General features: G+C 45.3%; 1 protein-coding gene across 1 annotated transcript in view; it reads right to left on the bottom strand.

Annotated features, from left to right (window-relative positions):
* Nucleotides 1–10237, bottom strand: part of SEPTIN5 (septin 5) — a 68929-nt gene extending 58692 nt beyond the window's left edge. Inside the window, exon 1 of the mRNA XM_077834867.1 lies at nt 10204–10237. The gene's annotated coding sequence lies outside the window, so the exon portion shown is untranslated. The remainder of the gene's footprint in view (nt 1–10203) is intronic.
* Between the last annotated feature and the right edge of the window lie 4737 nt (nt 10238–14974).

The raw sequence follows: 14974 nt of genomic DNA, 5'->3' as shown, positions 1-14974 counted from the left end.
CTGAGATCTTCCAGTGGAAGGAGTTAGAGGAATATTATTATTGGAACAGATGGGCTATTTCCAGAACTGCTCACTGGCACTTCCAGTACCTGCTAACACCCCCCAAAAGGAACAGGCAGTAGACCCTTTGAAACTGTAACGGAGCGCCAAACTGTGACTAGCTAGGGACTAAGAAGAGTATTTATGAGAAAGGAAGGATGGTCCAGTGGGACTTGGGAGATCCAGGTACAATTCCCTGCTGCAACCAAGACTTCCCATGTGAGCCTGAGCAAGTCACCTAGTCTCTCTGTGCCTCGGTTCCCCAGCTGTGAAAGGAGAGAATAGCACTGCCCTACCTCACAGGGGGGTTAGGAGACATTAGATGCTGTAAGCACTTGACTACTACTGGGATGCGGCCCACGTAAATACCATATAGATGATGTGATACAGCATGACCAGAGGGCAGCAGGAGAGTGTTAGAAGGGAGCCTTATTCCCTGTAGAGGGAAGAAAGTTCGCTATCAATTAATTAAAGCACCTGAAGCCAGTCACATGATAAAAACCCCCTGCTTCAATCAGACAAGAGAAGGAGTTGAAGCAGAGTGGATTGGTGTTGGAGCAGAGAGCAGTTTGGAGGAGTTGAAGCAGAGTGGATTGGTGTTGGAGCAGAGAGCAGTTTGGAGGGAAGCAGAGGAGAGTTTGAGAAGTGCTGCAGTGGGCTAAGAAGACCAAGACCCTAGGTAAAGGGACACCTGGTTTGTGCAGAGGGAGGGCAGGAAGTCCCACAAGCTGAAGGGCAGGAGAAGGAACCGCTAGTTCTAGTGGTTTGCTGCTATCCCTAGGGCCCCTGGGCTGGGACCCGGAACCCGGAGTAGAGCGCAGGTCCGGGTCCCTCCCTCTCCACTCCCATCCTCTAGGGCACTAGTGAGGCACCCAGTTCAGGGACAAGAAACCATGCCCTGAACCCCCAACTCCCCCAAGAAGAGAAAGCACGAGACCCATCATAGTAGTGCCAGCAATTTGTCACAGTGGACGGTATGTAGAGGAACCCAACTGAGCAGTGTCCTGGGTTGCACCTGGCTATCTAATTAATCCTAAAATAAGAGATCATCATCAAAGGCTGCAGTTGGAGTTGAATGGGAAAATATACTCTCCATGTGTATGTATAGCACATGGGGTGAGAAGCATGAGCAGAAAAGTTCCCACACTGAGAAAATAGCTAATAGGCTACACAAACATTTGAACAGTTGAAAGCAAAGTGACTTACATGGGAGCTGATTTTAAAAAGACCTGTGAGGCACCATTCAATAGTCAAACTATCAGATTGTATTCTTGTGTTTGCACAACACACTGCTCCTGACTGGGACCTCGGATTGCTAGTGCAACAAACAAATGAAATGCAGCAACCAAAAGATTCTGGTGCCTAAACCATTCCTGTGCGAACATGGCTTTCCCGTTGCAGAAAGCAGGAGGGAGAGATTAAATCACAGAGCCTCTTGTCCCATAGTCCTGCTTTAGTGGATCATTTTTTCGCTCTTATTTACAAACCAAGAATGTCCAGAGGCCAGTGGGACGGGTTCACTGTTTGTGTCTAGTCTCCCACAGCTCCCACATGGGATTCTGTGGTTTATTTTCTGAAACCCCTGCCAGCAATCACTCTGGGAGAGCAGCACAAACTCCACCAGCTCAGGCAGGGCATTCCAACTCCACACCCACACAACCACATGTAGTCGATAAAAGCAAAAGCATAATAAGTCATTCCCAACATTTCAGGAAACGGCACAAAAAGCAGCTAAGCAGTACAGCTGGAGCCAGGAGGGACCCAGGTCCTCGGGCTTCTCAGTTTGGTGCAGCCAAGTGCTCAGCAGCCAGGCAGGAAGGGAAGGGTGCGACCATCAACGCGCTTTTGCACCCCCTTGTGGCTAGCATAGGGTCAACACTACAGTGTCAGAGGAAGCCGCTCAAGCTCAGACAGCAGCACCAGCTGTACGTAGATGATGCTTTGCGGGTGGAAGGAGGAAAGAGATTACTGCATAGGGACAAAAGAACAGCTCATAATGAAAAGGGGAGTGAAAGCCCCAAGCTCGCTGAATCAGAAATTAGAGATGGAAAGATCTTGGAGGTTCCCATAGCCTTTCCCTCTGCCAGTGTGGGATTGTTCCCTACAGCGTCCAGGCCAGCTGAGTTTTAAACATCCCAGCTCCCACCTATGTCCCTATGGATGCTGCTCCACAATCTGTGATTCCACCTTTGGAAAACATCTGATACATCAGCCACAATTTCTCTTTGTTTAATTTCATGCCTGGCAAGTTCTACCAAACCCGTTCACCCCACAACTATTCTCCTCCCTCCTTGGTGGAAGGGGTCACTCCCTTTCAGTTACTTGTGCACAGTTTCACTTCCTCTCCGTATCTCCTGGCTAGCATTTGGCCATGCTTTCCTCAGTCAGCCAGTTCCTCCTCTCCCTTAATCATTGTCATTGCTCTTCTCTGAACTCCCTCCAATTTGTTGACATCGTTCTGGCATGGAGGTATCCAGAAATGAACAGAGTCTCACAGGTTAGCTTTGGGAGTGAGAGGCCCTGACTATCCCTGAGAAGGGGCAAGATGGGATCTAGTTTTGAATGACAGAAAGTCAAACTAGAAGCAATTCAGAGGCTGCAGACACAATCTCTCACACATTCCTAACAAGCTGGAACCTAGCAACCTGGACTTTGCACCCCAAAAGTACAGATCTTCCCCACTTGAGCAGTGGTAATAGTATGTCCTTTAGTCTGTCTATAGCCTAGCTACTAGAGGGTGACATGACACACAAATGCAACTTGTCAGTATACGATACCATCCACTATTTTATTTTTTGTTTAATTTAAATGTGTGGGGTAGAGCAGCCTTGGAATAACAGTAATCCATGTACTAACAGGGTGGGTACGTACATTTTGGGACCCTATTCCCCACTGCAGCCATGCAGCACATCATGCTCCATCACAGATATGCAGCACATTCTCCATGAAGACAAACGGTGTGAACCGCTCTACAGCCCAGAGACATTGCACAACTCACCATACAAGAGGAATGTGTGACAGAAAACAGACGTCTTTTTTCCTACGCTTCAAGGCTAACCACACTGCAGACACAGATACACACAAACCTACTCACATGAGAATTATTCCATGTACCAAGAAACTTCCTGCCAACACGCACACAATACTTAGCAGATTTTCTCCATTTAGTATGTATTCAAAACACCTCTTGTATTTGGTCTGTAAGTATTGAATAATTATTCGTTGTGGTTTTCCTGTACACCACCTTTTGCTGCTACAATAACTCAATCACCAGGCCTAGTGAAGCAATACAGTTCAAGAGGACACTGGCTTCTGCTCGTTAACCCTTTAGCACCAAGACCTAGGATTTCCTTTTCTCAAAGGGCTTGAGATAACATGATGCTACAGAAATCTCAGCTCCTGGGGCAGAATGTTTGCAAAGTACAGGTGTTGACCATGTGAGCATCCCCGCTACTTGCATACTGGAGCTCAGATAAGAGCAACACAAATGCATTAACTGGAGGGACTGACATATGAGGAAAGACAAGATTCCCCTGATACCATGACTTGGCTAAGTGGGATCTACACTGGGAGACATGAAAACTGCCTACAAAATGTAGAAACATTAAGGACAGAGAGGAATTATCTAGGCTTTGAGTCAGCAAAGCACTAAGCACATGCTTAAATGCGTTGCTGAACTGGCATGGTACTCGTGGAATCACTAGGTGCAACAGAATGAAGGTAAGTAAAGGAGAATTTAGTCTAATGAAAATTGTGAGCATGTCCCCAGGAAAGCAGCGGAAGCCCCGCTGCTTGGAATATTTAAAATGAAACTGGGCAAAGCAGAAAGAAATATATGGTAGGGTACAATCATGCACTGTCGGGGGGCGGCAGGGAGATTAGCTGGCTGAATATGCCTTTTGTCTGATTTATAGGATTTCCAAATATTTAAAAATACAATCCATTAGGCGACTAAAGAAGAAGTTGGACGACAAAAACTATCCAGAACATAGTGAATTGATACATTTGCTTTTCTCTCTGGAACATTTTCTCAGCCTTTTCAGCTTGGCAATTCCTTATTCAAGATCAAAAAATTGTGTGATCCCTTTACATTTACCATAAGAGTACAGCAGAACGTCAGAGTTACAAGCAACTCGGAAATGGAGGTTGTTCGTAACTCCAACGTTTGTAACTCTGAACAAAATATTCTGGTTGTTCTTTCAAAAGTTTACAACTGAAAATTGACTTACTACAGCTTTGAAACTTTACCAGGCAGAAGAAAAATGCTACTTTCCCTTTTTTTTTTTTTAGCAGTTTACGTTTAACACAGCACTGTACTTTGTTCACGTTGTTGTTGTTGTTGAGTCTCTGCTCCTGGCTGATGGTGTACATCCAGTTCCAAATGAGGTGTGTAGTTAACTGGTCAGTCTGTAACTCTGGTGTTCAGAACTCAGAGGTTCTACTGTAACTAACAGGATCCGTGCTAACCCCAGCTAATGTATTTGTGCATGCATTTCGAGAGGTTGACAGAGAACACTTGACTTGGAAGGACAACGCGGTGTGAAAAGCGGGGAGAGCGAGATTTGCTTTGCTTTAGATTGTAACAACACTTCCAATGTCTCGCAACCCCACACTGCCTCTTGTGACCCACCCGTTCAGAAACGCTGCTCTAGACCACCTACAGGACCTAAACAAGGCTTGGATCCTGCTTTATTGACTTCGGTGAGGGCAGGATCAGGCCCTAAACATGCTCTTCAGCATCTAAAAGTCTGGACAATGTCCCTGTAATTCTCCTCCACAGCATCTACAAGCCCCAGCAGCATGCCCTGGAAGCCTTCCACTACATATCTGACACGTGCACAAGTGGCTGAGTGGTTTGTGGAAGTTGGCAGGAGAAAATCCAGTCAGAAAATTCTTACTTCTCCTTTTCATAAACTGCTGGGCTGTACTTGTACGACTCAGCACGTGCCCCAATGGCTCAACCCCTTCTCTGCCCTCCCTGCAGGCCACTTTATCCATTTGTAGCATGAATAACTGACGAGTTAAAATAAGAACGGCAGCATCATTCCATTCGACAGGATCTGTGCCCAGATTTCAAGCAGCTTGGACCAGTATGATCAAGCCACCTGTACACGGACCTCATTTTGCTACCCCTGCTTCAGAAGTCATGCAAGAAAACATCAGATGCCACTACAGTAAGTCTTGCATGGGCCAGGCTTTCCCTGCCCAGAATAGACCATCTGTGCATGGCAGGGGGCCCCCGCAATAAAACTGTATGGACAGATGCATGACAGAAGGCGATCCAGGCAAGGGCTGAACCTCTTGACACACTGTAGCCCCCACCCTATTCCAGCCCCTGACACAGCCGTGCTTAGCACTGAACTGTTGTCTGCTTTGGGAGGCTATGCGGCAAGCTGCCTTTTTAGTTGAACCAAAGAAAATCACAGCATACACACCACAGCTGACAGAGACGTGAGGTGCAAATCTTCCACCCCTCTGCTACCTCCGGCCAAGCTACACAGACAGTAGAAAACCAATAAGCAAAGAGGTGCTGCTTTCAGACCATTTCCAGCATTTACCTCAGGACTCTGATCAATTCATTGCTCCCGTTCCAGCAGCTTGTTCTTGGAAGCCAAGGAAGTGAAGCCAAGTGTGAGAATTAATAGGTTGGAACAGATGTCAATAGAGTCGGAGTCTAAGTTAAGCAACCGTGTATCAGGGACAAACTAACCCACACACCGATGAAAAACTGTAAAACTCTGGCCAAAAAAAAAAAAAAAAAAAAAAACCACCATTTACCAAACTGCAAATAAAACCCCATCTTCAGCAATTAAAAATTTTCCAACATATTTGAAATGAAAAACTAACACACCGTGTGTCTGAATACAACCCTGTATTGCCAACCATTCAAGAAATTATGAGTGGGGCCCTACATAATCATGAGATTATTTTTTTAAATCTCTCCTGATTTTTTAAGCCAAAGAGATGTAGGGTTCTGTTTACCTGTCTTGTGGTTTCTGCACCTGGGACTCGGGCCACATTTTGAAGCTTTCCTCCACTAACATTAGGGCTAGAAACTCTTTTTTTCTTAATGAAAGCTCACAGTCTCACAAAATCATGTGACCCCACTAGGAGCTGGAGCTCTCAGAAAAACACCAATTCATCATGAGAGTTGGCGACACTGAAAGATGCATATGAACAGGTCCCAGTCCTGCAAGCTGTTCGGACATGGGTTTCAACAAGACTCTGCACAGGCAAGAATCTGCCCACGAGAAGCTGCTTGCACGATTGGAGGCCTTAGCATTTATACTGCCCTTTTCACAAACATCAGCTAATCCATGTTCACAACACCAGAGTGAAGTGAATAGTTTTATCCCCATTTTACAGACAGGGACACTTATTCGCGCTTGATTGTGAGGGAGTCAGTGACAATGTCACCTACACTTCTGATCTCTGAGGGTTTTCTTTACACCTTATTTCCATTTTAAGTTTCCAGCCATCCTGATTTCAGATAATAGCTTGAAAACGTGAAACCTAAAGATTCAAGAACCAGAAAGTAAATGAAAACCCAACCCAACAATGCATTATTTTCAAAAGCATTTCAAATCTCATGATTTTCAGGCCAATCATTACTCTGGGGAGAACTGATTCATTACACTGAATATAACAATTCCTGATGCCAAGACTTATGTTCACCACCCCTCTACACACATTCAGGTGCTGTCTTTTGTACAGCATCCTTCATACACACTTTACCCAAATATATACTTTTAATGATCAGTACAGACCCATTTCCAAGAGTCACCCTTTGATTGTGGCAGTGGAAGGAAAGGGACAGAGCTGGATGTGAAGGCACAAACTGTACTTTCAACCACGTTAAGAGAACTGGATCCACTAGCTAATCCATACTTCCACTCCCAAACAACTCAGCAATTTCATGTGGGTGAGAGAGAAACTGTAAGAACAGGTTCTCACCCTCCCAGTTTAAAAAGGACATTGCCCACATTAACAGACTTTTAAACACACCACCATCACTTCAAAGAGCACTGGGCTACACAACAGCCTTGAGTCATCAGAAGCCATCCTCCAGGGACACAACAAGGAACCACCCCAAACAAAGTCAGAGAGGCAGGTTCAGAGGGAGCCTGCCCATCTGCTCCACTCAGCCAGGTGCTCAGTGTCACCTGCATTCCACCCACAGTGAGCCCTCAGGCTTTGGCAGAGAGTCTCCATCAGCTGCACTTGTCCTTCTTGGCTCACTGCTCAACACATTCTTTATACAAATTGCTTCATTTCTCGTGTAGGAATGTTTACACCAGAGATCTTCCCTTCTGCACAAGGGCTTGTGTCTCATTACCCGTGTCACCACCTCTACCTGATCTCCCTCCCGGTGAGAAGGCAATACCTGCTATCTAAATACTTACAGGATAGCTCATCATCCAAGATTGCCCCCCCCACAAGTACTTATGGATTTACCTTCATAACACCCCGCTGCAGGAAAGTAGTGGTACCTCCATTTCACAGTTGGCAAAATGAGGGAGATTAAATGACTTAAATCAAGGTAACGTAGGAAAGTGCAGCGAGGCTGCAAATTGAACTCTGATCTCCTGAGTCCCCAGTTCACTGCCTTGACCCACCATCCTTCCTCTCAAACGACTTGATCCCACGCCCATTGAAGTTAATGGCTTCAGTGGCATAGGCTCAGGCCCAAACTTAGCAATTAACAGGAGGTTCCTTGGAAAGCACTCATATCCTCTCCAAGAAAGGAAGTCTACTGTGATTTATTAGCAGTATTATGGTAGCACCTAGGGACTCCATTCATGGATCTAGGCCCCATTATGCTAGGCACTGTATAACCACCAACTACTTCTCTGACCAGTGTCCTAAGATAGCACGGGTCTAAACCAAATATAGGACAATATCCTCTGAAATCATTCTGTTTGATTTCTCAGACCTAGATTAGATCAGTTGTATGATGCACCTGACATTGGCATTAAGATAACATTTTATATAAGATTTTTATTGAATGATACCATACTTGTAATGTGATTTCTTATTACCTTCTCTGAAGACTGTTATTCTATGAGGGTATTTATAGAATTGGCTTTTGTATTAAATTTGAGGAGCGAGTATAGTGGCATAAAGTACAGCCTGGGTACATTTTTTTGTTATCTGCCGGCATGTGTGATTCTATCTTAAACGGGTCAGCACTGTAAATGAAAACCTGTTCTGGAAGGATTTAACCTGGTTAAATAAGGATATTAACTGACTGATACATATTTAGATGTTTACCCTCATTTCAGCAGATTGCTTTGTTTTCACAGCTTGGTTTCACTCCACCACTCATGAGTAATGCAACTGGCACAAACTCATAATTAAGCGTGCTCTTCCACCCAAGGCCCATGATATATTCTCCATATAAACACAGGGATATATATGCAAGTATCTGTGTATATATGAGGCCAGGCCAGCTTTTCTACAGCGGAAAACCACTCTCTGCTGCAGAGTGACATGTTGAAATATAAAATGTGGTCTAGTAGATAGAACATTAGCCTGGGAGTCAGGGAACCTGTGTTCTACTACTCACCTCCTGTGTAATGCTGGGCAAGTCACTTCACTTCCCCATACCTATTTGCCTTCCCACCCTTTGTCTGACTTACCTATTTAGACTGTAAGCTCTCTGGAGCATGGACTATATCGAACTATTTTTATGCAGCATGATAGGGGCTTCTACACACTATAATCATAACTAATTAATAATCATCATCCCTGCCTTACTTTTTTCACTGGGAATGAGCAGAAAAGAGGCTTACACAGAAATGTTCCCTTTAAAAAAAACAAAAAAACAGAAATCTACACACATTTTTATAATTGATCTCTCCAAGCTAAGATTCGCAATTCTCTTGCTGATTTTCAGCTTGATCCGGCTTTACTACAATTGCAGAACTTGTATGTTTCAAGATAAGGGCGAGGGAGAGGGGGAGAACAAGCCTCAAAATAAAACGGAAGGGGAAAATGTTGGTGATACACTTCAGGTTTGGAAAAAACACATTTACCAAGCTTCCATCACCACACTATCACTGGATTTATTTTATTTCCCCACCCTTTCAAACGATCATCAGCTACAAGAAATGCACAAGAGCTTTTTAACAGTGTTTGACTGTGCTACATAAAAATTGTTTTTTTATGCAAGGACTAGGTAACTCCTGGGTTGCCGTCCAACAAGTTGCACTTTTATGGAGCACAAGGCTGTACAGTGTTACAGGATCCCTCAACAGGCAGAAAGCTATAGGGTGTGCGGGTCTGTCTAGTGAATTAGAATCCCGTTGGAACAGGAAGGACTAATCAAGAGGGAACATCCAAAATGCAACTGGCAGGAGGATGAAGGGTGGGAATAGGGGCATTAATGCTGACAGAATCTTTAGTAGCATCCTCATGTGTTAACTGTCTCCTCCTACTGCCTACCTGGGTCCTCATGGAATACAGTTTAGCTCCATCCACTGCAGACAGGCAGGCCCTGCCTCTATCTCCCATCAAAGGTTGTCCATGATGGTGGGTGTTCAAGCACACACCGGAGGACCCTGCTGCTCGCTCCCTACCCAAGAAGTCATGCTTACTGGAGACCAAATGCCTCTTCCTATAAAACCACCCTAAATCCTCCCAAAGACCAAATAGAGAACCAAAAACCTGCTGATGTCATCTGATTACATCACCCTCCCGATCCCCGCACGTCTCCCAAGAGCGAATCGAAGCTGATGTCCCCAGCGTGCCCATTTCTGCGGCTGGAGGCGAGGATCAAGCGGAATAACAAGGGGGGGGGGGGAAGGGTTGTGCATAGACGGGGTGTGGGGAAGGGGTTTGACAGGGGGACGTGCTCCGAATACTGCAATGTCTGCTTCGGATCCCGAGCTCCCCGCTGCATCCCAGCCCGCTCCGCACGCCCAGGGGGACGGGGGCTAACGGTCTATTGCACGGGATGCAGCCAAAGAAGAAACAAACCCAGCGATCCCGGGCTAGACAGGTAGCGCCCCCGCCCCCCGCTCGCTGCATGGGCGGGCCAGGGGGACCCCACGGCAGATCGCCCACCCCCCACCGCAGCAATGCGGCCGGGCCGGGGTCGCTCCTGCCAGCCCCGGGGCAGGGTGTCTGGGGGCGGGAGGCAGGGGAGGACCAAGCCCCACCTACCTGTTTTTCTTCTGCAAGGCGATCCGTGTTCGCGCCGCAGGAGGAGGCGGCGGCGGCGCCCATCAGGGAACCCGGCAGAGGGGGAGAAAGCGAGAAGACACGGCGTGAGCCAGGGAGGCAGAGCCCAGAGCCCAGCCCCGGCGCCCCCCGTCCCCACGCAGCCCCCCAAGACCCCGCTCACCTGGGTTGACCAGCTTGCTCTTGTACCTCAGGCCGGTGCTCATCCTGCGCGGGGGGCGGCGGCGGCGGGTGCTCACGGCGCCGGCTTTGCAGAGACAGCGGCTCGCCGGGCGCCCCGCAGCCAAGAGCGCTCTCCGCGTGCGCGTGTCAGCTCGCGCCGCTGCATGGCTGAGCTGGGCTGGCCCCCGGGAGCGCTCGTGCCGCCCGGCCCGGCCCAGCCCGCAGCCAATCAGCGCCCGCGCTCGGCCCTTCCGCCGCCCCCCCCCCTCCGCAGCCTGCAGGGCCTGGGCGGCGGCTGCCCCCACCCACGCGTTAAAAACCCATCCCGCAGCCAACCCTCTCCCTCCAGCAGAGAGGCATCCCCCTACCCGCCCCACCCCCGCCCGCACAAGCCGCCGCAGCAGCCCCTGGGGGTGGGTTTCTCCAAGGTGCACAATGGATGCTCGTTGCAAATAAGATTTAAATCATCACCCACCCTAGCAAGGGGGAGATGCAAAGGGATTTTTAAACTTGGACCTGACCTCTACTATTAGTGGGACTATCCCAATATTATTCTATATGCAACTCTACCCTCTCCTTCCCCCCCCCCCCCAAAACTGTGTCCTGATTTTTCATACTTGCGCTCTGGGCACCCTACTTCTGCTAGGCCTGTTAAATATCACAGGGGAAGGGTGGAGGAGTTACACCCCACTTTCATGCAACCAGCCCCACCCCTACCCCCACCTTTTCCTGGACACAGGACATTTGCTTCTTAGCACAGGGAAGGTTATTTTAGTTGAGTGCACTGCTTGAGTTACTCATTACTTTAAAATAAAAAGATTGTTAGCTGAAATGATAGATGTGTGACTGCTCCCTACAGTGGAACTACTAAAATTTAAGGGTCAGTGGAATCGTTGGTGAATTAACATAAAAGGGAGCCGACTATTTCCAACTTCTGTGAGTTTTCCCAGGCTGGTTTAAAAAGCATCCAAAGACTGCCTTTGGAACATCAAGTCTCCACCGTAAGTTATCCTCACTAAGGACCGTTACTAGGTTTCTTCAATTGCTAACAGTTAATACAGTTAGGTCATTTGAGACCTCTACTACCCTTTCAGATGTTACAATTTAACAGTGTTTTACTGTGCAAGGGATGCACATGGAAAAACACATTGGGTAAGGAAGAAAAGTAGACCCATTAATTTACAAGACAGTAACCTCTTTAAGGCAAACTATGGTAATGGTCACAGTATAAGAACCAATTTAGAAAAGAAAGACTATTCTTTTACCACACAAGGGTTTCCTGGTTGCTTTATGATATACCTTTAACATAGCTTAACTTTTCCCACAGATTCTACAGCTGTGCAACCTTAGAGAAAGGGCTAACACAATCCAATGGCTGGAAGTGAAAGCTAGACAAATTCAGACCATAAATGAAGCATAACTTTTTAACCGCGAGAATAATTAACTATTGAAACAACTTACCAAGGGTAAGGGTGGATTCTCTATCACTGCCAAATTTTTAAATCTAGAGTGGATGTTTTTCTGAAAGACATGCTCTAAGAATTATTTTGGGTAAATTCTATGGCTCGTATTACAGACTTGATCAGTGGTTCCGAACCTGCAGCCCGAGGGCTGCTTGCAGCCCAGTCAGCACACAGCTGTGGCCCATGTGACAACTTCCAGGCCATACAGGTAGTACAGACACTCTCCGACTTACACAGTCGTTCCCTTCGGGAAAGCCTTGCGTAACTCAAATTTTGCACAAGTCAGAAATGTATACCCAAACATTGCACAAAAAAACACCCACCTCCTATTTCTAGCTTACGGAACTTTTTCCGTAAGTGCGAATTTGCGTAAGTCGGGTCTTGCGTAACCCGTGGAGCATCTGTATATACATTATGTGGATGCAGCCCAGATAACACAGAGAGCTGCATATGCAGCCCACAATGGTAAATATGTTGAGAACCACTGGACTAGATGATCACAATGGGTGCTTCTGGCCTTAGAACCTATGGATCTATGAAAGTATTGCCTTCATGAGGATTTTTTCACATTTAAAGTTTTTAATTGACCCATTCATTTTGTAAAACTTTTATATTATGCAGAGACCCAGTCAGGTCAAAGCCCTATTGTGCTACACACAGTAGAGACGTAAGTAAAGACAAAGAACCTACTCCAAAGAACCTACAGTCTTGTAAATTCATTCATTTAGCAAGGTGAGTAGAAAGCACATGTGTAATCACAGATTAATTATCTTGTTGCTGGAACCTTAACTTTTGCATTTCCTGACTGTGATTTTAACTGTGCTACCTTACCATTACAGTAATGCAGCCTTTGAAGTGTAATGTTAATGACTGGAAAAGGAAGTGTTAGTACCAACATGAAAATTGTGTTCAATATCATTGATCCTGCAAATACTTACACTCATGCTTAACTTTATGTACATGACTACTCTCACTAAAGTCACTGGGACACATCTGCATAAAGTTATGTACAGGTGTAAGTATTTGCAGGATCAGAGTCTATGACATGCAGTACAGTTGTCAATAACCCATTGCAAGAAACAGTTGTTAATAATGAGCAGAACCACAGAAATTAGAGAGAGGAAACCCCATTGAGATGGCTCTCTTTTTAACTGGATCAATTAGAAAATACATGCTCTGCGATTTAACATATTACCTCGAGATACAATATGAGTCAAGCTTTCCCCCCCTACAAAAACACTGTACAGAGTAGCAATTTGCCATGTTTCCATTACTCAACTTTAAGAGGTGGTATTGTGATTGAAAACTCTGCCAATTGAAGTGCAGTGTTTTATAGGGAGACAGGACTGTCATATCATGAGCCTAGATGAATTCAAAACCCTCTACAGGCAAGCAGAACTAGACTGTAATTTAGGGACAGTACTAGAGAGTAAATATACAGCATATTAATGGTAAGGGACACACATGGGAGTCTCCAGAGACCTGATTTCTAAAGAAGCAGTTCTCATTGACTTCCAAGCCACAGTACCTGTGAAGAAAAAACATCAGTCCCCAAAAATCTTATAGCAGACAAGGGCTATTACCTATGGGGTACTTTAAGATTACTAAAAGAAAAGGAGTACTTGTGGCACCTTAGAGACTAACCAATTTATTTGAGCATAAGCTTTCGTGAGCTACAGCTCACTTCACCGGATGTATCCAATGAAGTGAGCTGTAGCTCACGAAAGCTTATGCTCAAATAAATTGGTTAGTCTCTAAGGTGCCACAAGTACTCCTTTTCTTTTTGCGAATACAGACTAACACAGCTGTTACTCTGAAACCTTTAAGATTACTAACTCCTTCACAAAAGAATACACCATGAGTTCATACCAGCTATTGATAAACAGACTGTATATAAGAGCAGGATAGGTTTACGTACAGTTCAATCAGTTTTCCCATTGTTGAAGCCTGACTTTAGGTATGTGGCCTTCCTCTGTGTGTACTATAATACATGATTCTTGGGCACAATACACAAGCATTTTGTATAGTGATAGATGTACTTGCACTAATAATTACATAGATGTTCCATATGTTGGACCAAACCTGGCACACATACTATAGCACTGGCTTCAAGTTCTTGTTGTGGCCATTACTTCAGCTATTCTGTCATCTCAACCCACCCCATATCAAAACACAGAAAGACTTGTAAAGTTGGAGGTTGGCCATCTCATACACATGTTTTAAAAACCCCTATGAAATCATCCCAAATTCATTTTCATTCATTGATTCAACCATCAGAAAAAAATCTTTCAAAGTACAGTAATTGTTTCCATATTTGCTCCTTTAAGGATGCTAGACAACCACAAGCCATTAGTCTTCACCACACAGCAAAAGGCACCAACAATCCAATAATCAGCTTCATAAATTGTTAGTCTGCCACAGAATTTTAAATGCAATGCAGATTGAACAGATTGTAATCATGCTTTCTCAGATCCTGCTAAAGACAGCCTTTAAAACAGACATATGCAGGCTTTTTGTCCCACAATACTAGAAAGCTTCACATCTGCTCCGATAAAACCTGTGTGGAGTGCACAAAGGAAAATGGACTTTATTCAGTACTTGACACTAACACTGCCCTGCCAGGAGTGACAGCATAGTGGAAAAACAGGATCAAAATCTGCAGCTCAAGAGAGTTACTCTAACAGGCATCTTGCAACAACAAAAATTGGTTTAATGAATATATGTTCCTCTTGATAAACTGTGAGGGTTTGAATAAAGGCAAACTTCTAAATGTAGTTGAAGAATCATTGTAGATGTTGCCAGGGAAGAAAGATATCATACTAAAATGAAACAATACTTCAAAATATTATGAATTTGAACACTGAAGGGATTCAACTAAAGGTCATCAGGCATGGGACGGAGTATCACTGGACCCTTATTCAATTCCAATTTCTTAATCTGGAGTATCCCTGATGAGACTCCAAAAATGATACAGTCAGAAGCATCAGCCACTAGTTATTTGCTTATGAAGCTCGTTCAATTGGAGTTCCCACCCAAAAAGCACAGTTGTGACTGATTATTTTGGATGCCTCAATTTTTGGTTGCCCAAATTAAAACATGAAAGAGGCCTGATTTTTCAGAAGGAGGAT

This window comes from Eretmochelys imbricata, chromosome 15 (genome assembly GCF_965152235.1).
Source record: "Eretmochelys imbricata isolate rEreImb1 chromosome 15, rEreImb1.hap1, whole genome shotgun sequence".
NCBI lineage: Eukaryota > Metazoa > Chordata > Testudines > Cheloniidae > Eretmochelys > Eretmochelys imbricata.
Note: the sequence above shows the minus strand (reverse complement) of the source record. Positions and strands in the feature narration are given on the sequence as shown.